Source organism: Bidens hawaiensis, unplaced genomic scaffold (genome assembly GCF_021521415.1).
Source record: "Bidens hawaiensis isolate Kalapana, Puna unplaced genomic scaffold, B.hawaiensis_p1.1 tig00012335_1, whole genome shotgun sequence".
NCBI classification, from domain to species: domain Eukaryota; kingdom Viridiplantae; phylum Streptophyta; class Magnoliopsida; order Asterales; family Asteraceae; genus Bidens; species Bidens hawaiensis.
Genome location: NW_027492005.1, coordinates 187,597 through 213,022, shown reverse-complemented (window position 1 = coordinate 213,022; position 25,426 = coordinate 187,597). Strand labels below are relative to the sequence as shown.

Here is a 25,426-nt window from a genome sequence, read left to right as displayed (position 1 = left end):
GATGCTGTTACGCTTTTTAAAAGAGTTCAGTGGGTCGTGCACAATAATACATCGACGATGAAAAACTATATCTTTATTTACAGTAGGATCAGATTTTTCATTCAAAAGGGAATTGCGACACAACTTATTGTTCACTTACATAATTCTCTATCGTAATTGAGCCATTTTATAAAATTATCAATGCAAAAGTGGTTAAATATAAAATTTAACACACTTTTGTTTAACTCTGATGTATTATGCAATGCTATGCTATGCTAAAATCTATATAGTATTCGAATGGTACTAACACCGCTTATAAAGGGTAGTATTTTATATTGTTGAAAGGTTATCCATCTATGCATAAACACAACCTAACTAGACTCCAGTCCTTCAAGTTTGTGTTTTCCCGGAATAAACCCTACAGTTTGTTGATATAACAAAAAATAGTCATGAACCGAAGAGTCAAAGTATAATGCTTATGTTTCCACATTTTAACAACTCCTAGAGTGGATGGAGTGGAAGGAAAGATGTGAGCAAGATGAAATCGGAATAGGTAGAATTGGTGAGGTCGCAAGATTAGATCGGGATAGCGGTTTGGACAACCCGATTACATAAGAAATCAAAGAAGAAATAAAAGCCAACGGGTTGGAGGTAGAGGTGCACAAAAAAACTCGTATCCGGAACCGGACTCGAAAAAAATACCCGGAACCGGTTTTTTTATACTCGGGTATTTTATACCCGAAACCGGAACCGACCCTACCCGTAGGGTATGGATAGGGTATACATTTTGAGGTCAATACCCATACCCGGAACCGCACCCGATTTATACCCGTAAATACCCGGACCCGGTCATACCCTATACCCGATACCAATTTTCAAATACTCGAAATAATACATGAGTTTTTATTGTATATTTTTATGTTTACTTCATAACTTTTATGTTTAAGCTTTTATAAATACATATTACTAAGTAAATAATTTGTAATTAAGTGGATTTATGGTTTTTGTAATATAGTTTTTATATATTTGTATAAATTACAAAGCAAATTTAAATTTTAAACAAATAAAAAAATGTATAAAAAATTACAAATTCAAAATCGGATATTAATACTCGGTCGTACCCGGTTCCAATACCCGACCCCGATCATACCCTACCCGGGTACATAGGGTTGAGTTTTTCTTCTCAATACCCTACCCGAACCCTACCCGATTTCTCTCAATACCCGATTTCCCAATCCCCGATCATACCCGAAACCGGTTCTATACCCGAACCCGGGTATTAGAAAAAACCCGATATGTGCACCTCTAGTTGGAGGATCGAAAAGAATGCCAAAAGATGAGACGTGATACCATTTTGGCCATTTTGATACCAAAGTAAGTTGGCAAGATGGAATCGGGATAGCATGTTCCGTTCTGTCCACCCTTACCAGTGTATTATCAAGAAAAAAGTATTACAATTGTTGTATGTATGCAATACAAAGTTGAATGTTTGACTAAAATGTGCGGATTTTTTTTTTAATTTTAACAACGGCATTGAACACTTGACTCCCTCTTTCACACTCATACCTTCGTTACGTTAGTATATAGAATATTAATTATAATGTTTACGCACATTTCAAAATGTGTATAATATTAAATAATACACATAAAATATAGTAGATAATGCTTTATATTGTTAAAAATTTGGAATTTTTATAACTAAACATTCGTCAGTATTTACTATTTAAATGGATTTTGAGGTGACCTAAAACTGGAGTTTCGGGAAATGAGAACTCCAACGACTAACTATTAATCTCATAATATCATAAGTGACACTGAACTATAAGGGTGAACGGTATGGAAGAAAGACCAAGTAGACGGTATCGAAGAAAGATCAAGCAGAATGGGATTCACAATTGACATGGCAAGATGGTATTGTACGAAATATAATCCCATCTCTAGCCTCTGGGTACCAAAAAAAAAAAGAAATTCGAAGCGGGAAATGCATCCTCTCGACGGAGAGATTTCAAAAAAGAAACAAAATACTACAAATACTACGTAATTGACAAACGTGAAGAGAGAGAGAGAGAGAACTACCCTCCAATGTGGTACCAAAAAGGGGACGGTGCACAATGGCGAGGATGCAAGATCTATACCGTGTACCCAGATACCAAAACTAGGGGTGCAAACGAGTCGAGACGAGCCCGAGCTCGACTCGTTTTAATCTTTATTTATAAAGCTCGAGCCAGCTCATTTCGTAGTTTTTTAAGCTCGGGCTCGGCTCGTTTAATATTTATAAATTAATCTTTTTTATATATTTATAATTATAATTATATTTATTTTCATAATAACTTTATATATAAAATAATATGTTCTTTAGTTAATTTTTTTCATGAAATTATATATATCAATTAATAATTATTAAATATATATATGTATCTACTAATATATATAGTTATAAAAAATATATAAATGACATACTCGTTTAGGCTCGCGAGCTGGCTCGAGCTCGATAAGTGAAGCTCGAACTTGGGCTTGGATTCGTTTAAGCCTGGATCGATCGAGCTTTTTCACGAGCCGATCTCGAATAGCTCGCGAGCAGCTCGGCTCGTTTGCACCCCTCAAAACCAATTCCATACTTATCAATACATACAGGGGATATATTGCTATCTAATACAAACTAAAGAGAGTAATTAAGAAGTCTTACAAAAGCTTAGGGTCTAAATGTAATTTTGTTAATCATGCTTTGCTGTACAATTAGAAAGTTAATCCATAGATTAACTAGTGGATTCCATAACAGTGCTGACGAAATCATTGAACTCGTGTTCATCACGGACCAAGTAAACATGATGTCTCACGAGAGTGTAACTCACGCGCTCTGATGATGTTAGCTATATCTGCGGCATTTATTTTGTTTTAAAAATCTGAACAAAAATTAAAAAAATTGTCTTTTAACAGGTAGGCAGAGAAAGTAGTGGATTGCGATTTGCCATCTCTATTTTTCATAATTTGGCCACTAATTTTTTTTTTTCCTTTTTTTCTTTTTCATTTACTATCAACCAATAAAGCCGGCTACTGTGGATAACCCATTGTAAAATATGATCCCATATGCCCGTGATTTCTGACAACACCAGGAAGCTCTTTTTTCGAGGAAAACCTACTGTCTGAAGGTTTACTGCAATAAAAACTGAACTTGGGATATGATTTGAACTTTAAACATTGCGGCCTGCAATCCAAATTTTTACTTCCTCTCCCATTTCAGTTGAGCTAAATGGCTTATTGACACACCACTAATATACTCTTATTTTGTTATATTAGTTTTGTTTTCATGATTATGATTTTTTAATGTAAAGTGTACAAAAATCCTGATTCTTTTGTTGGAACATAGAATTAAGCAGGTAGGGAAGAATTTTAAATATTATGAAAAATAGTTGATAAGAAAATTTTCTAATTGTAATATCACTGGATTCTGTTTTGTTCTAGAGGTAATTATATATGATTTTTCCTCACCGTATGTGATTGTCCAAATTTTTTTTATGTAGATTTGGATGGATATTTTGCAAAATGTATTGCTTCCTCAACTAGTCAACTTAGGTTTTAAGGACATTTATATATATCTTGAATTTATGTGAAAATTAAATATATATATTGAATTTATGTGAAAATTTTGTTTGCTTTTTTAGGATCTAAGGACTTTTATTCCTCAATTTATTTCTTGTAATATCTTGAATTTATGTGAAAATTTAATATATATCCCTCTAGGCTAGCAAATGGTAATGCTTCCTCATCTTATAGCTTTTTAAGGACATTTCACCATATGTTGAACACTTTGTGTTTTTTAAAACCTATGATCTTTACAAGTGTCTTGAAGATATATGAAATTATGAAATTGTTCCCTTAAACTTCTCAAATGCACCCAACTGATGCCACAATATACTTTTATAATATTTCTTTAAAGTTTATATTTATTTTTATATTATAAATTTGAATATATATTATTTTATATAATTTTAATTATAAAGTCACCTAGTGTAATGTGTTTAGTTTCATATAAATTATCAAATACCGAATCGTATCGAATATATTACAAGATTCTAGACCAAACATATGTTACATAAATACTATTCATTTTGTCATAAAATTACTATCGGTATGTTAAAAGTAAATACGTCGCAACGGTGCTTTCAAATTTATAAAAAAACTAGTGTTTTACCCTGCGCGTTGCGCCATGACAGGTTTGTAAAACCCAGGCAATTGTTAGCCCAAGCGTTATCGGTCGCAAGAGTTGAGACGGCAAATCGACGCGAATTCAGTCGGTTTCAGTCACGTGTGTTATTGTACGGGAACTAAATCCAAAATGAAAACAAAAAATAATAAAATTTGAGGCGAACCAAGTGGCGACGGCCGGTAAAACCCGGTCGTTTGTAAACCCCTACCATTGTCAATCTTGGGCGTTGAGACGGTGAATCTTCGCAAATTCGGTTGGTTTATGTCACGTTCGTTACGTATCGGAACTAAAACAAAAAAACAAAATCTGCACTCGGGCGGTTTTAGCTACGTTTGTTACGGCACTGGAACTAAAAAACAAAATTACATTCGGACGGTTTTCGTTACGTTTGTTACGGACCAAAACTAAAACAAACCAAAAAGGACCAATAAGTGTTCGGACGGTTTTCGTTACGTTTGTTACGGACCAAAACTAAAACAAACCAAAAAGGACCAATAAGTGTTCGGACGGTTTTCGTTACGTTTGTTACGAACCGAAACTAAAACAAACTAAAAAGGATCGATAAGGTACGCAAAGTTGCCAATCGGGACGTTGCGGCACGTTTGTTGCGGACCTGAAACAAACCAAAAAGAACCAATAAGTGTTCGGTCGGTTTTCGTTACGTTTGTTACGGACCGAAACTAAAACAAACTAAAAAGAACCAATAAGGCGCCGCAAAGTTGCCCGGTCGAACTTTGCGGCACCAAACTTTGTAATTATATATTATATATGATAATATATATCCAAAGTAAAAAAATAAAAATAAAAAAAATAGAAAAATGATACCTTAATGGCCAAATCATGAATAATGAAACTACAGTGGCCAAATCTTGAGCATGTTAATAGTTTAGTGACCAAACATGAGTTTTGTGCATACATCAGAAACAAACTCACTAACAAAATCAACAAAATACCAATTATTTATTAATAATCTTACATCAGCCATATTTACTTTCTGTACTTGTATTCTCCTTGAATCATCAAACAAACCTCAATCTTAAAAACAACTGAATCTTTCTTTCTTTACCAAGGATCTTGATCAACTGTACCATTCCCCTGGGGCTCTTATGGTGGGGCTTCACAGACAATTTAACCAAAATCTTTAACAAACAACAAAGGCTTCAACTTTCAACAACATTGGAACTCACAGATGATTACAAGGTACGATATACAGATGATTCCTAAGTCTGTCTGTTAATTTGTTAACAAAAAAACACTTGTTTTCTGACCAGATACTGAGATACATATGTTTCAGTGTTTGGTCTTTTGTTATGTTTTAAAGATTTATTTTTTTTTCAGATTTATTTTTAATTATTTTTTTTTTCACTTGCTTTTTTTTGGATATTAAAGGTGATAAATTTTTGGGTATATAAATGTGGTGACTTGAACATGAACAGTTTTGACTTAAAAATTGGAAATTTTTAAGTGTTCTTGATGATGTTTTTCATTGATTAATATTTGTAAAACAATTTGATTTTCTAGTGTTCTTTAATGGAATTTGAATATTGATGGATCTTTTTGCATATGTTGATGATAATCTTACATGTTTGACTAATTACCCAAGTAAAAAAAAGCAAATCTTTGCAGAATATTCTGATTTTCTTCTGTTTTAAGCATGTTAAAGGTTGATTTCTTAACTGGAGTTGTACATGTTGGACTAATTACAGAGTCAAGATTGAAACTTTTTTACAAAAACCTTTGATTTCTAGTAGTTAAATCATTTTTATATGATAATACCAACGGGGGTTTCTTTAATCTTCATTCTTTGGTGTTTATTGCATCTGTTGATGAATATGCAACATGTTTGACCACAAATCTTGATGTTTGACCAACTACACTAGTCATAACAGTAATTTTTATACTATTTATACAATACTTGGACAGGTAAATCTTTTGCCTTTGAAAACATACATTGTGGAAGAAGTTTTATCAAAGATTAGCCATGGATGGAAACGATTTCACACTCGAAAACTCCCGATACGCTCATGGACTTTGATGACATAGACGAGCTCTTGTTGGATGGATGTTGGTTACAAGCAACAAACGGAACCGAAATCTTGAACAATAACCCTTCACCTTCCAACCCTTTATTTGACCCTTCATTTCAATGGCCTAAATTTGAATCCAACACCGAAAACCCCGAGTCAAACGACCAACAACAAAATTCGCCGAAAACACATGTTAGAACCCTTGTTAATCTACCAAACCCATCCGAGAATCTTTCCGAATTAAGCAACCAATGGTGGATTGCGCCAATGGCAAGTCCCGGTCCATCGTTATCCGTAATGGAACGTTTGGTGTGTGCGATCGAGAATATAACTCATTACACGGTAGACAAGAATCTGCTTATTCAAGTATGGCTGCCCGTGATCCGAGACGACGGGAAGAAAGTTTTGAGTACAAGTCAACGGCTTTTCTCACTCGAATTCAACTGCCCGCGGCTTTCTAAATATAGAAACATATCGGAAGGTTATAAATTTCCAGCCGAAGGGAATCCTAGAGATAGTGTCGGGTTGCCCGGAAGGGTATTTATGGAAAAGGTGCCTGAGTGGACTCCTGATGTTCGGCTTTTTAAAGTTGAAGAGTATCCGAGAGTGTCTCATGCTAAATTACATGATGTTCGTGGAAGTTTTGCGGTCCCGGTTTTTGGTCAAGATGTTAAGGATTGTGTTGGTGTTGTTGAAGTTATTACGACAACTCAAAAGAGTAACTATAGTTTGGAGATTCAAAGTGTTTGTAAGGCCCTCGAGGTATGGCTTCTTTCTGGTTTTTTCGCGCAGAGCGGAAGCAAATAAAGTTATAATACACAAAGATTTTTGTACAAGTTTATAGTTTAAACATATTTTATAATTTTAAACAAGTTTCATTATCTTGATAGGCATTTAACCTCAAGAGTTTTGAAGATTCAACCCCACATAAATTCAAGGTATTTGGAATCCAAATTCAATAAAGAAAATGTAACAACATTATTTCAACAAATTAGTACTAATAATTTCGCTTATTATTATTAGGAAAGTGGTGGCTTCAATCATCCTGTACTACCCGAAATTCTCGAAATACTGAAAACCGCATGCGTGATGCACGAGTTACCATTAGCTCAAACATGGATCCCATGCATCCAACAACGTGACAAAGCCGGCTGCCGTCACTCAAGCCAAAACTTGATCCACTGCATCTCAACCGTTGATTCCGCTTCATACGTATTCGACCCTCTTTTGAAAGATTTTCAAGAAGCGTGTTCGGAGCATCACTTGTTTATCGGTCAAGGTGTTGTGGGAAAAGCTTTTAAATCAAGTGAGCTGTTTTGTTACTCGCCTGACGTGACATCGTACATGAAAACCGAGTACCCGCTCGCTCATCATGCTAGAATCTTTGACTTGCATGCTGCTGTGGCTGTTCGCGTCATGTCCACGTGCGCTCCCGCGGTTGACTTTGTGTTGGAGTTTTTCTTGCCTGTTAAATGCAAGAACCGCGAAGAGCATAAGGGGATCGTTAATTCGTTGTTGGGTGTTATAAAAAAGGTTTGTAGAAACTTGAGGATTGTTGCAGAAATGGAGGTGCAGGAAAATAGCGGTAATGATGGGTTACTTGTTGTTTCTGATACGGAACCGGGTGCAAAGGTTCAAGAAATAGATAGTCATGCTCATGGTGCAGGATCCGGGTCAGGGTCGGGTACAGGTTCGGGCATGGAGAAACGACGGGCTGGTGCGAAACTGGAAAAGGCGATTACGTTAGATATGCTAAGGCAACATTTTGCTGGGAGCCTGAAAGATGCTGCCAAGAATATTGGTGGTAAGTTCTTATTATGACCAAAATGAAACTTAGTTATTATTTTATGATTTGCATATTCAAATCTTGAAATCGTGTTACCGTACTTGCAGTTTGTCCAACGACTTTGAAACGGATATGCAGGCAACACGGGATTCAACGGTGGCCATCTCGGAAGATCAAGAAAGTTGGTCACTCTTTAAGAAAGATCCAACTTGTAATGGACTCGGTCCATGGTGGATCGAGCTCATTTCCGATCGAGTCTTTCTACTCAAAGTTCCCAAAACTCGCTTCTCCCGGCCAGTCAAAAACAACCCGTCCTTCATTTCCAGCTACAAAAACCGAAACTTTCAACCATAAAGCCAGCAAGGGCCCCGCCATCGCAACCGAGGGCAGCCAAAGTTCAAGCTCCAGTCATTCTTTATCTGGTGGGACCCACAGCATCCCGACCGTTGATCAAGATAGAAGTGGTGGTAGTTCTCTAAAAAGAACCAAAAGCGCTGCAGAGATTCATACGTTTCACTCGTCAACCGATCAAAATCAAGAACAAGAACCAAAGAGTTTTATAAGATCGCAAAGTCATAAATCACTCAAAGAGCATCAAGATCGCCCCCCTAAACCGCGTGTTAAACCAGAAGGTCATCCTTTGAGGATAAAAGTGACTTTTGGCGAAGAAAAGATTCGTTTTCGGATGCAAAAAGATTGGGGTTTTAAAGAGTTGTTGCAAGAAACTGCGAAAAGGTTTAGCTTGAACGATACTAGCGGGTATCAGTTAACGTACCTAGACGATGATTCTGAATGGGTGTTGCTAACATGTGACGCTGATGTGGAAGAGTGTATCGATGTCTATCAGTCGTATAAAAGTGGGACCATTCGGCTAGCTCTTCGCGAACCACCACTTCGTGTTGGTAGTAGTTTAGGTAGTAACGCATTCTTGTAAAAGGGTGACCGCGGGTGCACCGTCGTTCACCGCGGTTGTTGACTTTTGGTCAACGGTCAGGACAGGTGGTCCACTGGTTTCAGGTTTTAGGGAGTTTTGTGCACAAAGTCTAGGTATGCAGGCTCTTACTTTGCATATGTGAAGATTGTGCATGCATTGTGATGTTGTACTGTATGTATTTTAAGTTTGTTTTGTATGCATTATTGGGTTGTACCGTAGGACGAGTCGAAAAACATTATGGATTTGAGAAATGCAGGGTGTTGTTTTTAGGTTTGTATGATGTATGAAATGTTTATTAGATTGTAGATAATAAAGGTACAACTCGCAATGCACGATGTATAAGTTATAACAATGTTTGCTACTTCATTCTATTACATATTTACATCTAGTCCATGTAAGCATACATAGACCAACCAGAACCACCACCTTTGTCACATTTTCTCACTTTAACTTCACCTCTTTTTGACTTTGTTTCGGTCAAAGTTTCATCTTCGAGCTTTAAACCGACGCACATTTCTAAACCAAATAACCGACTCCTTGTTGACCAAGCTCCTCGACCTTGCTTTGACCAAACGGGCGACCATTGGTAGCCATCATTATATCTTTGTTCATTAGCTACACTCGTCGAATCATCCTTTGACTTTGACTGGCTCGGTTTCATTTTAATTGCATTGATATCTTGCAGACCCGACACAACTTCCTTCATAGAAGGCCGTTTCTTTGGTTCTGTTTCGAGACAACTTAGGATGAGCTCAGCGGCTTTAATAATGCCTTTTGTAGGGTAATCTTGGTCCAACCGTGGGTCAATGATTCGTTGCAATTTCTTTGTGTTGGTTAAGAAAGGCTTAGCCCACTCCACCAAGTTTTGCTTCATGCCGTTTTGATTATAGTCCGACGCTCTTAACCCTGTTATAATCTCAAGCATCACCACTCCAAAAGCATAAACGTCACTCTTGACATATAACCGACCTATAATCGCAAAGTAACACCATTGTCATAAACTTTTTAATAGATTATATGCAACATTGATTATGTGAAGACAAACCATATAGTAATAAACAATAAGTGTTTGGTATCAATATTATTTCTTATTTACAAGTTGAAGGATTTTTATATATTTCATGAAGATAAGAAAGTATAATATTTTAATGTTGCTAACACTTAAGAGAACTAACCAGTGGCCATATATTCAGGAGCCATGTAACCATAGGTGTCTGCAATTCCTGTTGACACATGAGACTCGTCATTAACCGGTCCTAACTTTGCTAACCCAAAATTCGAGAGCTTTGCATTAAAATCCTGTAATATTCAATATAAATATAATTTGATAAGGATTTAAACTAAAGTTTTGAACCCATATAATCAACATATTTAAAAGTGCACAACCATAATCATATACACATATTTGAATCAAATTTAATTAGTTTAACTTGCCTTGTCTAACAAAATATTTGACGATTTCACATCCCTGCAAATGACATTATTTTCTGTAGCGTGCAAAAATGCAAGACCTTGAGCTTCTCCCATTGCTATTTTAACCCTTGTCTCCCATGAAAGCGATTCTGCACCTTCTGCAAAATCCAATTTTAAATAAATAAATAGTTCATAAATTATTTGTTGACGCTAATTTGAATACATGCTTGTGTCGACCTCACAGGAGTGTCCCCTCTTGTTGGGATTAGGGACACTGGATTTGTAGCAGGCAGGCAGCATTGAAGGCGGCATCGGGCAAGGTTGCTAAACACGAGAGAGCTTGTTTGGAGAATCAACACGTGTTTATCCCCTTCGCCTTTGACACTTTTGGTTTCTTAGCTCCGGATGCCGTGGACCTTTTGAATAGGGTTTAGAAAGTTGTGTACAGTAACGTATCAGCCCATAAGAATCAAAACTTTGTTTTTAGTCGGATTGGGTTTGCTATCCAAAAGGGGGTTGCGGCGCAGCTTGTTGTCCGCTTACCTGCCACTTCATTGTAAATCGTTTGGATGTTTCTATGAAATATAAAAGGAGCCGATAAGAAATTTGAATACATGTTGGTACATGATGTCAGTAGTTCAGTATCTAGTGTCTGTAATCGAGTTAGTATGTTTTGTATTTGAAATTAAGCGAAGTTGTGTCTCAAGTTCGCCTGATATGGGCGAACTTGTGAAACAAGCGAAGTTAGTGACAACTTCGCCTAAACATGTTAGTCGAAGTTGTCGTATGTTATAAATGTTTAGCTGCGGCTAGGTTTTGGAGTGGGTTGTTCAGTTTTATGTAATCGGTGATTGATATCACGTGTTACTAGTTGCAATACAACGTGTCTTTTGAGTATTGTAACGTGTGTTTGCTTGTGTTTAACGTGTTTCGTCTTCTACGCTCGTATCGTCTTACGTAGGGATTCCGCACCTACGTAGAACGAGATATTCCGTGTAGATCCGGCTGGGAACCTACAATTGGTATCAGAGCATTTGCTCGTGATTGTGTGGTTCGGGATTATCACACGGGTGTAGAAATCGTTCCGTTCGACTATTCGCGGGACGAGTTTACGTTAATATACCGAGTTTTTGTGTCTTACTCACCTCCCACCATCAAATACAACCCATTACACCTTCGCATACCTCGCAAAACGTCAAAATCAAACCTGCAAAAACAATTGTTCATCAGGCGAAGTTGCCGCTACTGTTTGTAGGGTTTAGGCAAAGATATAAGGTTAAGCGAAGTTATTAACAACTTCGCCTACCTCACAAGTTCGCTTAACTTAAGCGAAGTTATCTACAACTTCGCCTAATCAGGCGAATTTAAAAAGGAGCGAAGTTAAGAATTCAAGCGAAGTTAAGACTTAAGCGAAGTTAAGTTTAACTTCGCCTACAGTATTGTTCAGAATAAAATTTTTATTTTTGGTTTCTTTGAGTGCTCGTTTGTATTTCTTCCAAAGATGACTTCTATAAATATTACGGAACTGGTGAAAATGGAGGTGGAAGCAGGTTCAGCTACTAAGGCACCGAAAATGCTTAAGGGTACCGATTTCGTGGCTTGGAAAGATCGGTTTGAGCAGTATGTTAAATATCAAGATGCTAAGATGTGGGTATGCATTCAAGATGGATACATTCTACCAACGGCTTTGTATGAGGGTCGTGAACAAATTAAGAAATACAATAAGATGGAAGAGGAAGAAAAGAAGATGTATGAGGCTGAAAGCAAAGCTCATGCTACGATAACAATGGCTCTTCCACAAGAGATTCTTCACACCTTCAAGAAATATAAAACCGCTAGAGAACTATGGGAAGCGCTTGAAAACCGATTTGAAGGTAATGTGGGGGTACGTGCATCCAAGATTAAGCTACTCAAAACCCAATTCTCGGTGTTCAAGTACTTGAAGAATGAATCACTTGATGATATCATCACAAGATATTATCACCTGATGACCGAACTCAGCAATTATTCCATTGTTTACAAAGAAGAGGAGATCGTAGAAAAACTCCTTGATGCTCTCCCACCGAAATGGGAGATGTACACTGTCTTGATGAGAGAAAATAAAGAGTTTGCCAACATTGACTTGGAAACAGCAGTCAACAAACTACGAACTTTTGAACTTAACATGGTTCGAAAAGAGACACCAACTGATCAGGTACAGGATCCGGGAATGTATGGTGCGAAAGTTAATTCAAGTTCAAGTTCGAAGTCAGAATCGTCTGCTTACTACTCAAAGGGAGACTCGAGCTCTAACTCAACTCATGATGGTCATGTAACTCTCAACATGGATGGTGATGTGTGTTTCGTAGCCGGTGGATCAAACACTTCTAAACCTCAAACAACAAAGGGTAGTTTTTCTTCAAGCGTTCCGAACAACAACTACTCTCAGATGCCCATGAGTGTTAAATCTGCTGAACAACAGTTTGCTCTCTATGCCTCTTTCATTGCTTCTTATGAAAATTACATTAAAGGTAAAATCGTTGATCCTGCAACTTTAGACGAAGACTATGATCAGATCGATGCTGATGATCTGGAGGAGATGGATCTGCAGTGGCAGATGGCAATGATAGTAAGAAGAGTTAAAAGGTTTATGAAGAAGACTGGTAGAAAATTCGTTGGTGAAAGACCAGGTTTTGATAAGTCAAAGGTTCGGTGTTATAACTGTCAACAGAATGGACACTTTGCTAAAGAATGCACAAATGAACGTGTAGAACGTAGTCAGGACAGGCCAACACAACCGAATGGGGGAAGTAACGAGAATAGGGCAATGATATCCAGACAGAACGGGGAATACAATTGGAATCTGCAAGTTGAGGAAGTGTTCGAACAGGCCAACTTGGTTAACATCGAAACTAAAGGAAAAAACAGAGAGACAAGAGAAGATTAAGCTTATATGGCAGAGGTGACAGATCAGCTCTCTGAGGTAAGTTCTAAACTCCCTTGTACAAAATGTGAAAATCTGTCTGAACAGCTGAAAACAATAACTGATCAGTTTGTTAGTTTGGATGCTCAATTTAGAACATTAAAAGAAGATCATTATTACACTAAAACTAGAGAAAAAAATTACACGGTAAAAATAAAAGCTAGTGAGAAAGATATCAGAAGTCTTAAAGCCAGTCTAGCTGAAAAAAATACAGGTAATTGATCTTAGCTATGAAGTTTTAGAAGAGAAAACCAAACTAATTGCTGAAAGGGATAAACAGATAGCTGATTACCAGGTGAAAGTGGTGGAACTAAACAGAAAGCTTGAGCAATTTAGAAATTCCTCCGCAATACTTGATCACCTCGTAAGTGATCAACGTTCCCCAGTTAAAAGGGGAGGAATTGGATATTCTGAAGTTCCACCTCCTTATAATCATAACTATACTTATGATCCTAGTAATCAGAAATCTGTTGATGTTGAAATTGGTCAGACAGTTCCTGTTAAGGTTACGATTAAAGATCCAGAAGTTAGTAAAAGCGAAACAAGTAAGCCTGTTTTTAATGTTAAGATTTCTGTTCCTAGTCCTGTCTCATCAAATTCGGACAAGACATCTGAGTCTAGTGAGACAAAAGAAGAGGCTGTGTTACTAAAACGTGGAGAGGAACATAAACCAACTGAAAAGAATTCTCCACTAAACCCGTATGTCCCACCATATGTTAGACAAACGAGCAGTAATGCAACCTCAACATCTAAAACAACTGTTGAGACGAAAGTTGAACACAGGAGCTGTTTCAGATGCAATCAAATAGGACACCTGATTGCTGATTGTCCTCTGAATCAGAGATTCAGAGGTATGAGGCCTTCGAAAACTGAGAGTAGAACTAACAGTAATTACTATAATGGTAAAAATGAAAACTCATCAAAGTTCAGATATTGGACTAATCCAGGTTTTCAAAGAAGTCGATCTCAGTTTTTCCCTGTTAACAACCAAATCATTAGTAATAATTCATTTAATTCACGAAGGTTTGGATGGCCTCAGAGTCAATCTACTAGAAGGTATCCTTTTAGGACTTACAGAAATCATTCTAATACTAACTTTGGACAGCCAAAGTACGGGATGCCTTTTAACAGATTTAATCGACCCAAGACCAATAGGTCTTGGGTCCCCAGATTTTAATCCTTTGCTTTAATCGTGCAGGAACAGTTGAACAGGGCTGCAAACAATCTATGGGTTGTGGATAGCGGCTGTTCCCGGCACATGACGGGTAACAAGAATTTGTTACACGAATGGAAACCTGTTCAGGGAGGTAGAGTAAGTTTTGCTGGAGAGAGTGGTGGAAGAATTACTGGAATTGGGACGGTGACTAATGGTAAAATGAAGTTAGAAAAAGTGAATTTCGTTGAAGAGCTGAAGCATAATCTGCTGAGTGTATCTCAGATCTGTGACAAATATTACACTGTGCACTTTACCAAAAATGAAGCGATCGTACTGTTTCCTGGTTTCAAGATACCAGAGGAATGGATAGTAATGAAGGCTCTAAGGGAAAAGAATACATATGTTATGGACATGAGGTCGACTGAGATGGCATCAGAAGAATCATGTCTTCTGTCAAAAGCAACTGAATCGGAGTCCGAGTTATGGCATCGAAGAATGGGGCATATTCATCTTCGAAAAATGAACTACATTGTCAAGAATGGGCTGGTGCTTGGTGTTCCCTTGAAAAATTTCAACTTTGAAGACCAATGCTTATCGTGCAAAAAGGGAAAGCAACACAAGAAATCTCATCACACCAAGAAGGTTAATTCAATAGTCAGTACCCTAGACCTACTTCACATGGATCTCTTCGGTTCCGTGAATGTAAAAAGCCTAGGTGGAACATCATACTGCTTGGTGATAACTGATGATTTCTCTCGATATTCTTGGGTATATTTCCTGAAGACAAAGGATGAAACGGTTCAGTTGGTAATGAATTTGATTACCAAGGTTGAGAATATTATGGGGAGAAAGGTTAAATACATCAGGACTGACAATGGGACAGAGTTCAAAAACTATCAGATGGAGATATTCTGCTTACAGAAAGGGATAGACCACCAGTACAGCGCTCCGTATACTCCGCAACAAAATGGGGTGGCTGAGAGGAAGAACCGAATGCTAATTGAAGGAGCCAGAACCATGCTGGCTGATTCTAAACTTCCTGTGGTGTTCTGGGCTGAAGCTGTTGCTACAGCCTGTTATATCCTTAATAGAGTTTTAACTGTTAAAAGATTGAATAAAACATGTTATGAACTTATGCATGGTAGAAAGCCTAACTTGAGTGGTCTCGAACCATTCGGGTCCCCGTGTTCGATATTCAAGACGAACTCAAAATTTGGTGAGATAGCCGACGAAGGTATTTTAGTCGGATATGTTGTTGGGACCCCCAACAGACGAGTCTTTAATCTATCGACCAGCAAGGTTGAGGTGGTGTGTAACACTGACATCACAAGTTACAAATCACCAAAACCAAGCACGGGACCCGCTGTGGGTTTCGACTATGATAGGCTTTTTAAATCTTTTAATTTGCCTTACTTGGATATTGCAGAAGTTGATGAGAGAATTGCTACAAAGATGCTTTATGATGAGGAAGAAAATTTTGTGCAACGACCGCAGTACGATGAATGTCAACCTTCCTCGTCAAATGCTGTCGATACCCCTGCTGCCTCTACAGAAGAGGAATTCTTCAATCCGTTTCATTCTCAACAACAATCACCCATTGATGAGCTACCTTCGAACCTGGAAGACAATCTGCAAGTCAGTTCGGTTCCGACTACGAGTGTTCACAAAAATCACCCTTTGGAGAACGTGATAGGTGATCTGTCCGACGGTGTACAAACAAGACGAAGCTTGAATGAGCACACTTGTGTTTACACAAGCATTAAAGATACAGGCATCATTAACGAATGCTTGTACACCTGCTTCATCAGCCAGATTGAACCAAAGAACTATCAAATGGCTCTCAAGGACAGCTCGTGGGTCGAAGCCATGCAAGAAGAGTTAGCCCAGTTCAAGAAGATGGAGGTATGGAATTTGGTTGCAAAACCGAAGAATGTACATGCGATTGGAACCAAATGGGTTTTCAAATGTGAGAGAGATGAGAAAGGAATAATCATAAGGAACAAGGCAAGGCTGGTTGTAAAAGGTTTTAATCAGCAAGAAGGGATCGACTACAATGAAGTGTTTGCTCCTGTAGCGAGATTGGAAGCGATTCGATTGTTTTTGGCATTTGCTGCACACAAGGAGATGAAGGTGTTCCAGTTAGACGTGAAAAGTGCGTTTCGTAACGGTAAAGTCGATGAGGTTGTGTACGTTGAGCAACCTCCGGGTTTTCCTGACCCAGACTTTCCTGATCACGTGTACAAGCTAAGTAAAGCGCTATATGGGCTACATCAGGCCCCTCGTGCCTGGTACGCAACTCTATCCGATTACTTGCTTGAGAATGAATTTGAAAGGGGAAAGATCGATAGCACACTGTTCGTTAAGAGAAATGGAAGAGACTTTCTTCTGGTTCAAGTCTACGTGGACGACATCATCTTTGCTGCATCAAAAGTCGCCATGTGTCAGGAATTTGAAGCCGTCATGAAAAAGAGGTTTGAAATGAGTGCTATGGGTGAACTAACTTTCTTTTTAGGACTGCAGGTTGATCAGAAGAAAGATGGGATGTTCATTCATCAGACTAAATATGTCCAAGACGTTCTCAAACGCTTCAAGATGGAGGATAGCACTCCATTTGATACTCCAATTTGCGTCAACCATAAACTGGGTGCTGATTCAGACAGTGATGCAGACGTGGACCCCACCCAATATCGGGCAATCATAGGTTCTTTAATGTACTTATCTGCATCTAGACCTGATATTATGTTTGCAGTTTGTCTTTGTGCTCGCTTTCAGGCAAACCCAAAGGAATCTCACTTGAAGGGTGTGAAGAGGATATTGCGGTATCTCAAAGGCAAGCCTAAGCTAGGGTTGTGGCACATGAAAGGAGGAGACTTGGAGTTAGTCGCCTACACGGATTCTGATTATGGAGGATGCAATCAGGATCGGAAGTCAACAACAGGTGGATGTCAGTTTCTTGGAGGCAGATTAGTGTCATGGCAGTGCAAGAAGCAGACCTCAGTCGCCATTTCTACCTGTGAAGCAGAATACATGGCAGCATCGAACTGCTGCTCCCAGGTTCTTTGGATACAACAGCAATTGCGCGATTACGGTCTGAATTTCACTCATACTCCTATTTGCATAGATAACACTGCTGCTATCTCAGTAACTAACAATCCCGTAAAGCATAGCAAAACTAAACACATTAACATCCGTCATCATTTTATACGGGATTGTGCTGACAAGAAATTGATAGTGCTCGAAAAGGTTGATTCGTTAGATAATTTCGCTGATTTGTTTATTAAAGCGTTTGACAAAACTCGTTTTCAAAACCTTGTTGAGCTAAATGGGATGATCAATCCCGAGTAACCGTGTTTTTCGTTTTTTACTTGTAAAAAAAAAAAAAACGTCACTATCGCTTAGAATTATGTCGGTTGCTTCAGTTTGAAGGACATATCTTCGGATATGTTTGGTCCTTATTTCTACCTGTAGAGTATGAGGATAGCCATTAACCAGATGACTGAAAGTGACCGGGGCGGTTTATGATGTGTTTTTATTCTTTCGCTGAAAATTAGTCGTTCATACTTAGTTAGAAGGACACATACTCGTATGTGGTCGGTCCAGCTGATCCATTGGATCTTCATGATAGCCGTTTACCTGAAGACTTCGACTTGATCGGGGCGATAGAAGTTGAAATTTTTTTTGGGAGATGAAATAATTTTTCAAGTCTACTACTTCGTAAGAAGTTTCTTTACTATGTTTAAAAGAAAATTGATCCAACCTTGGAAAGTGATAGACAAACTGATTCTGTGCGCTTAACTAGTGAAGTTATTAGGCCTAAAAGACTTTAGAATAGTCATTGTATGTCATGGTAGCTTTTTATGGTGCGTAAAAGTAGAAGTGATACTAACTAAATCTCCTCGATTTTACGTGGAAACTCCTTAAGAGTTGTGCATGTCTCCATATATATCTTTCCGAATGATAGGCATAAAAGTGATTACCCAGTCATACACGAGCCCGTGAGTGTTCTGATTCCCGAGAAGATGGTGTGTCAAGAAACTGCAGTGATCCAAATTCGGGACTTGCAGTAGTTTACTTGAAGCTGTGTAAATCTTATTATTAAAAAAAAAAAATAAAAAAAAAATAAAATTATTATGTGTTACTAAGACATTCTAGAGCTTATAATGTTAATACTTCTCAATCAAGATGCAAGAAAGAGAACGGGAAGAAGACTCTACAGATCGACGTGTACTTACAATTTAATCAGACACTACGGGTCGAGGTCAACTCGGGGTGACTTGGGGAAAGCCAAATACGCTTTGAGAATAGATAGGAGACATCATAATCTCTGATGTGTTGCCCATTTATATTTTGAGCTAAATTGAACCTAACCCGTATCACAGAAGCGATGAAAACCATTTTAAGTTATTTACCTGCTTACAACCTGTTTCTTTATGTCACAATACAGCTGAACATGGATCTGTGTGACAGTCACTTAATTAGTATGATTCATGTTCGGATCTTTTCTAAAACATGGTAGTCCCTGTCGAGACTGAAATTTGATCCCGTGTACTTTATTTTTAAAATTTATTCTACTTATGTAGTTGTATGATTTTATACCTGGTTACTTGGTTCTTGATCGGATCAGTTAACTCTTTAAAGGAAGTTTTAAAAGTTAATGGCATAATGTTCAATTTATAAGGGTCTGTTTGGTAAAGTTTCATATTGAGTGAAGTTGAGGGAAGATGCGAAGTTATGGGACAGGCGAAGTTAACCCTAACTTCGCCTGTATAACCTTGACCCTATATAAAGAAATTTTTTGGTCAAACTCATTATTATTTTCTAAAACCGGCGAACTTATCTTCCAGTAACCTCGGCGAAGTTATTTTTCGATTCAATCTTTGTTATCTTTGACAAATACCAATCCGATTTATAGGTGTGTAGTGTCGTCATATCTTATAATCTATGTCATGACGTTAATCAGAGATCGTTTCGACCCGATTCACGACCCCGTTCTTGCAAACATCTAACACCCGCTTTTCAAACTTGTTTTAACGTAGTCATATTCAACTTGATCGTGTTGATCTCCGTCAAAACATGTTTGGTTGAGTCCGCAATCTCCAAATTGACCAAAATCACTTCGTTTGAACGTCTAAACTGTTGCCGATTCATATTCAGGCGAAGTTACAGTTTAGGCGAAGTTATCCTTAACTTCGCCTAAGGTTTAACTTCGCCTGATATTTAATTATTTAACAGTATCTGAGGCGAAGTTGTGGTTAGGCGAAGTTATCATTAACTTCGCCTAGCCCTTTTTATTTAACATTTATCAGGCGAAGTTCAAGTTAAGGCGAAGTTATTACCAACTTCGCCCCACCCCTAACTTCGCCTATACAGAATAAATCATAACTTCGCTCAGGGTAACAGGCGAAGTTGTGATTTGACTCGACGATTCTCTAACTTAGACTGTTTTTGTTGCAGAAATGGCAGCTGTAGCTGGAGCAGGTGGTGCAGGTGGTGACGAAGGAGGAGATAACAATCGGCAGTTTTTCCCGGGGCATAACATGTACATAACTTTGGACCCGGATGCGACCGGTGTTGATGATTTCCACGAGATCATCACGTTTCTTATCCGCTCGCGTATCTTCCACGCTATTACCACAACACTGCCTATATCTTTGCCAAACATAGAAGATTTCTGGCAGACAGTGGAGTATGATTGTCGAGTCGAGCCCCCGGTTATGCGTGCAACGGTTAACAATCAGATAGTGCAGTTCTCGTCTGAACAGATTAGGGTGGCTTTGCAGTTTGGGGATGAAACGAGAGACGATCCTACAGATTTCGTGGCTCCATTCAGAGATGGTGCTTTTCTGAAAATGGGATATTCTGGTCCATTGGGAGATACTCAAAGACGAAAGGGATTCTTGTTAGACCAATGGCGATTTCTTATGCACGTAATGATCGTGTGTATGTCAGGGAGAAAGGCTGGTACAGATGGAATGGGTGCGACCATGCAGTCGGCAATGACATCACTGACTTACAATAAGCGTTATAGCTTTAGTCAGATGGTGTTCTACGAGATAGACCGTCAAAGACGAGCGGTGGCGCGTGAGAGATTTCTGATGTATCAAAGATTCCTTCAAATGATCCTTGAATCATGTTGCTCCCACGTTACCTCAGCGCCGCCCGATTAGATATGTGGAGAGTGTAAGCAAGAGGATCTTCGCTCAGTGTAGATCATCAAGTGCAAGAAGTAAACCTGAGCTCCGTCCTCGACATACTCCATTATTTGGGTACTTGATCAACCCAGAGTATGTCCCAGCTCGTGGGGACGAGTTTCGGGATCCGGCACCACAACAGGCTAGAGCACCTCAACCACCACCTGAGGTACAACAAGCTTTACCTGCTGCTCCTGTTGTGGCACCGGAGGAAACTGTAGACCTTGAAGCTGCTTTTGGCGGTCAAGGTTTATTCGATATGGAACGTGTTGATCCTGAGGAAGAGGTGCAAGTCTCGGTTGCACGGGTTACTAGTGTGGATGTTGCTATGGCAGCTACGACGGAGGCTGATTCTGATTCCTCAGATGATGATGTGGCTGAAGCTAGACGGATTTTAGTTACACAAGAAAGGATTCATGGGAAGAGGAAGAGAGACAACGATGACAGTGATTCGGACTTTGAGGAAGATTTACATCAGTTGGTCCATAGATCGAGAAGAGAAAGGGCAGGTGCAGGTTCGGGAGCTGGTGAGAGCTCAAGGGTGGTTCGTTTCACTCCACCCGCACTGTCTGGTATGACTATAGTCTCTACACCATTGCCAGTTACAGGGCCAATCGCCACGGATGTTCCTGTGGTGACTACCTCATCTTCCTTTGGCATCCCACCCACTACATTCCAGCTCTCGGCTCCGGAGATTGTGTCCTTGCCACCTCCAACTCTTACTCCAACGGAGGTCGTAGCAAGGTTTGTTGAGTCGACAGTTGTTGCTACTGTAGAGTTGTCGGTTACGATACCACCTGCGGTTACGTTTCCACCTGTTTCTGAGGTGCCGGTTACATTGGGAATCCCTCCTCCGTACGCTCAAGACATATCATATATGAGGTTTGATTTCGATGCAACCTTATCCGATTCGGAAAGAAAAGCAGCGCTTGAAAGGGTCGTGGCAGAACAATCAAGAGTAAATCTTATCCAGACTCATGCTATTCAGCGCCTCGTTGCGGAGAATCAAATTCAGTCGTCCCTCCTGATCGAGCATGGTAAAATAATTGATGCCTTGAAACAGTTCTTGGCATCTCAGGGGGAGATGAGCTGTAAGGGTGACGAGCTGAGGACAAAAAAGCGTAACGATCGAGACGATGATCCCAATGCATCGAAAGGTGCAGGTGGAGAGTTTCCAAGAATTGAACAAGCTCTTGGGACTTCCACATCTCAGGGGGAGTCAACTAGTGCAGTTGGCGGTTCAGGGGGTGATGATGTGGTGGTTGTGGATGCTGAGGAGATGATGGATGATGATATTGTAGGTGACGACGATGTGTTACCGGTTGAAGAGATTGAGAAGATTGGGGCTGAGATTGTCATTGATAGTGAGATTGAAGAAGGAGAGATTGTGGAGGAGAACGTTGAGCACGAGATTCCAGAAGTTGATAAGTCAGATATGGGAGGTGATGAGACGGAATGGGAGGAGCAGCCAAGATGGAAAGAAGGCTACGCTCAGTGGTTCGTAAAGACTAAGAAACCGGCGGGTCCCTACTATGTTCAAGAAAAGTTACAACATCAGGGGTTATGCTGAATCGAAAAAGGGGATTATATGCTGGTTATATGATGAGCAGTTGAGGCTTTTTGTGATTAAACGGTATAATGGGGTTCAGTATTTCAAGAGGTTGTTGAGATCGTTGAATACGTTGCCTGAGTGTGAAGTGAAGGACTTAGCCAGGTTGGGGTTGATAAACAGGAGTGATGATAACATGGCTAGGATCATTGGGAAGATAGTCTGGAAGGAAAGCATAAAGGAGAAAAAGTTCGAGCTGTTGAAACCACAGAAAGGAAAGCTCGTTGAAGACAAAGATAGAGGAATGAGAGCAGATGGCAAGCCTTGGATGATTATAAAGTATAAGCCGATCCGGTGTCTAAAAGAAGTGCCGATGAAACAAATGCCCAAGGATGTGCTCAAAGATCTGAAATGGTGGTACGTTGATTGTGAAACAGCTGAAGCAGTAATGGAAAATGAAGATGAACAAGAGCTGATGAGAGTATATGATCCTATGCATTTAGTGAATTTGTCTCAAGCTGATCTGCAGGTGCTGAACGAGAAAAAGATATTTTACATTCCTGCTTGGAAAGAAGAAGCAAGAAATATCAAAGAGTAGTTTCAGTTTGTGTACGAGAAGGCGTTCATGCTTGAAGATGGAAGATACAAGATTTTTGAGATTACGAGACACGTGTTTGAAGATAGAGATATGAAGCTACTGCCAAGGGGGAGTCTGTTGGTACATGATGTCAGTAGTTCAGTATCTAGTGTCTGTAATCGAGTTAGTATGTTTTGTATTTGAAATTAAGCGAAGTTGTGTCTCAAGTTCGCCGATATGGGCGAACTTGTGAAACAAGCGAAGTTAGTGACAACTTCGCCTAAACATGTTAGGCGAAGTTGTGTTATAAATGTTTAGCTGCGGCTAGGTTTTGGAGTGGGTTGTTCAGTTTTATGTAATCGGTGATTGATATCACGTGTTACTAGTTGCAATACAACGTGTCTTTTGAGTATTGTAACGTGTGTTTGCTTGTGTTTAACGTGTTTCGTCTTCTACGCTCGTATCGTCTTACGTAGGGATTCCGCACCTACGTAGAACGAGATATTCTGTGTAGATCCGGCTAGGAACCTACAATACATACCGTTGAAGAGAAGCATTTCTAAGCTTCCCTTTTGCATATACTCATAAACAAGAAGAAAATTCTTATTTTCCCAGCAATATCCAAATAGCTTAACGACATTCGGGTGGCTAAACGTTCCCAAGAATTTCACTTATGCCTGTCAGAAAACACGCAAAAGTAACAATTTTGCCATTTCATACACTTTTTTTCCCCAAAAACAATATATTATCATGAAACATTGAAAAAAACAAACCTGCCATTCATTGAGACCTTGAGCCCGGTTGGGACTTGATTTCTTTTTGGCCACTGCAAGTCCACCACCCGCCTTCTGCGGTGCAAGTGTTGCACTATCCAACCACCCAATAAAAACCTTCCCATAACCACCTTCACCAAGAAACATTTCCAGACTGAAATTCTTTGTCGCGGTCTTCAGCTCAGAAAAAGTGAACATCTTTAACTTTGGTATCATTGGCTGCTGCCCCCTAGGCGGCACCACCTGTTGACCACCGCCACCTTCCGCCATCATGAAGCCTTTCTTTTTGCCAACAATGCTTTGCCCAAGTTTCTTTATATTAGGACTCATACGCCCTGATCAATCGTAGATCAATAATTAACATTTAAGAAAACGATTTAGAAACATGAGCTTACTTGGACTTTTGGTCAAAATCATTGACCATGCCTTCGCAACAAAAATCGACTTTCTAATATGTTTCCGATTAGCAGCTCGTTGCACACTCTGCAATGTCCAGTTTAATACAAACTCGAGCCTAGCTACCACTTTCGTCATCGTTGGTCGATCCTTTGAAGAGTTAAGAATACATTCATACGCGATTTGCCCAAATTCTTTAGACAGTTACTCTCAGCTTGCCCTCTCAAACTCGGGTCAATAATTTGGTCAACCTTACCGTCTTTGATGCACTGTCTAGCCCATTCAGCTAGACTGTGTTGTTGCTCATCCAATGTAAAATCCAGAGCCGGCCTACCGCATAGTACTTCTAATAACACAGCACCAAATGCATACACATCAGATTTTCTAGTCAGTCTGCGAGTTGTGAAATACTCGGCATCCATGTATCCAAACGTCCCTTTGATTTGATCCGTGTAAACATTTGTGGTGGAACCTGGATGACACGCGGGACTAATTCTAGACAATCCAAAATCAGAAACCTTAGCGGTCAAGTTCTCGTCCAACAAGACGTTTGAACTCTTGACATCACGATGTATGACTCTGTGTTGGACACCTGTACCCGTATGGAGATAGTCTAACCCACGAGCCGCACCTATGCAGATATTAAGCCGTTGAACCCAAGTCAATGGCGAATAATTACTTCCGTTATCTCTTTTTTTGTGCAAATGATCCTCAAGGCTTCCATTTAGCATGTATTCATAAACAAGTATCCTTTCTTTTTCGCAATATCCTAGTAAAGATACAATATGGCTATGCCGAAACTTGGAAAGCATCTCAACTTCCGCCCAGAACTCGGTTGCACCTTGATTCGAGCCAAGGTTTAACTTCTTGATCGCGACATAAGTATTTGCTAAAAAGACGATTTTACCCTTGTATACTTTACCAAACCCGCCTTTTCCTATAACTAACGTGTCATCAAAATCGTTGGTGGCTGCTTTGATCTCAGCAAGTGAAAATTGTCTACATTGTTTATGTTTATCCGGTGGTGATGATGATATGGATGAATTCTTTTGATCACTATCGTTTTTGTCATGTTGGTTCTGTAACAAATAAATAAGAACATCTAATATAGTAAAGAGTAATATAAGAGCAGTGGAAAGATACATGTTTCTTGGCGCTATGAATTATACAATATGTTCTTGTGCATGTCTCATGTATTTATAATGTATATAGTATGTAACAGACTACAATATTGAAAATGTCAACAAAGTTATACACAACTCCTGTTAATAGGCATCTACTTCAAAAACACATTATATGCCATTTGACCTGCAAGTCAATGTTGCTATTTATTGCTATGCCTCCCAACCTACACGCTCACACATCCACAGCCACCAAATGCCTAAATTTATATAGGAAACAATTATTTATATATGAGAATCTGAATGCAATTTAGGTTTTTACCTTTTACTGGATATGGAACAAAACTGGAAAATA

General features: G+C 39.1%; 2 pseudogenes across 2 annotated transcripts; one reads left to right on the top strand and one right to left on the bottom strand.

Moving 5' to 3' along the window:
* Positions 1–6,113: 6,113 nt before the first annotated feature.
* Positions 6,114–9,202, top strand: LOC143540799 (protein NLP5-like; annotated as a pseudogene). The gene is made up of 4 exons (XR_013136646.1): positions 6,114–6,975; positions 7,104–7,151; positions 7,237–8,017; positions 8,107–9,202. The product of XR_013136646.1 is annotated as a protein NLP5-like (transcript).
* Positions 9,203–9,296: 94 nt separating this feature from the next.
* LOC143540800 (uncharacterized) lies at positions 9,297–25,095 on the bottom strand (annotated as a pseudogene). Its single transcript, XR_013136647.1, has 6 exons — positions 23,950–25,095; positions 23,555–23,889; positions 23,323–23,458; positions 10,368–10,504; positions 10,109–10,232; positions 9,297–9,902 (listed from the first exon to the last, which is right to left on the bottom strand). The product of XR_013136647.1 is annotated as an uncharacterized LOC143540800 (transcript).
* Between the last annotated feature and the right edge of the window lie 331 nt (positions 25,096–25,426).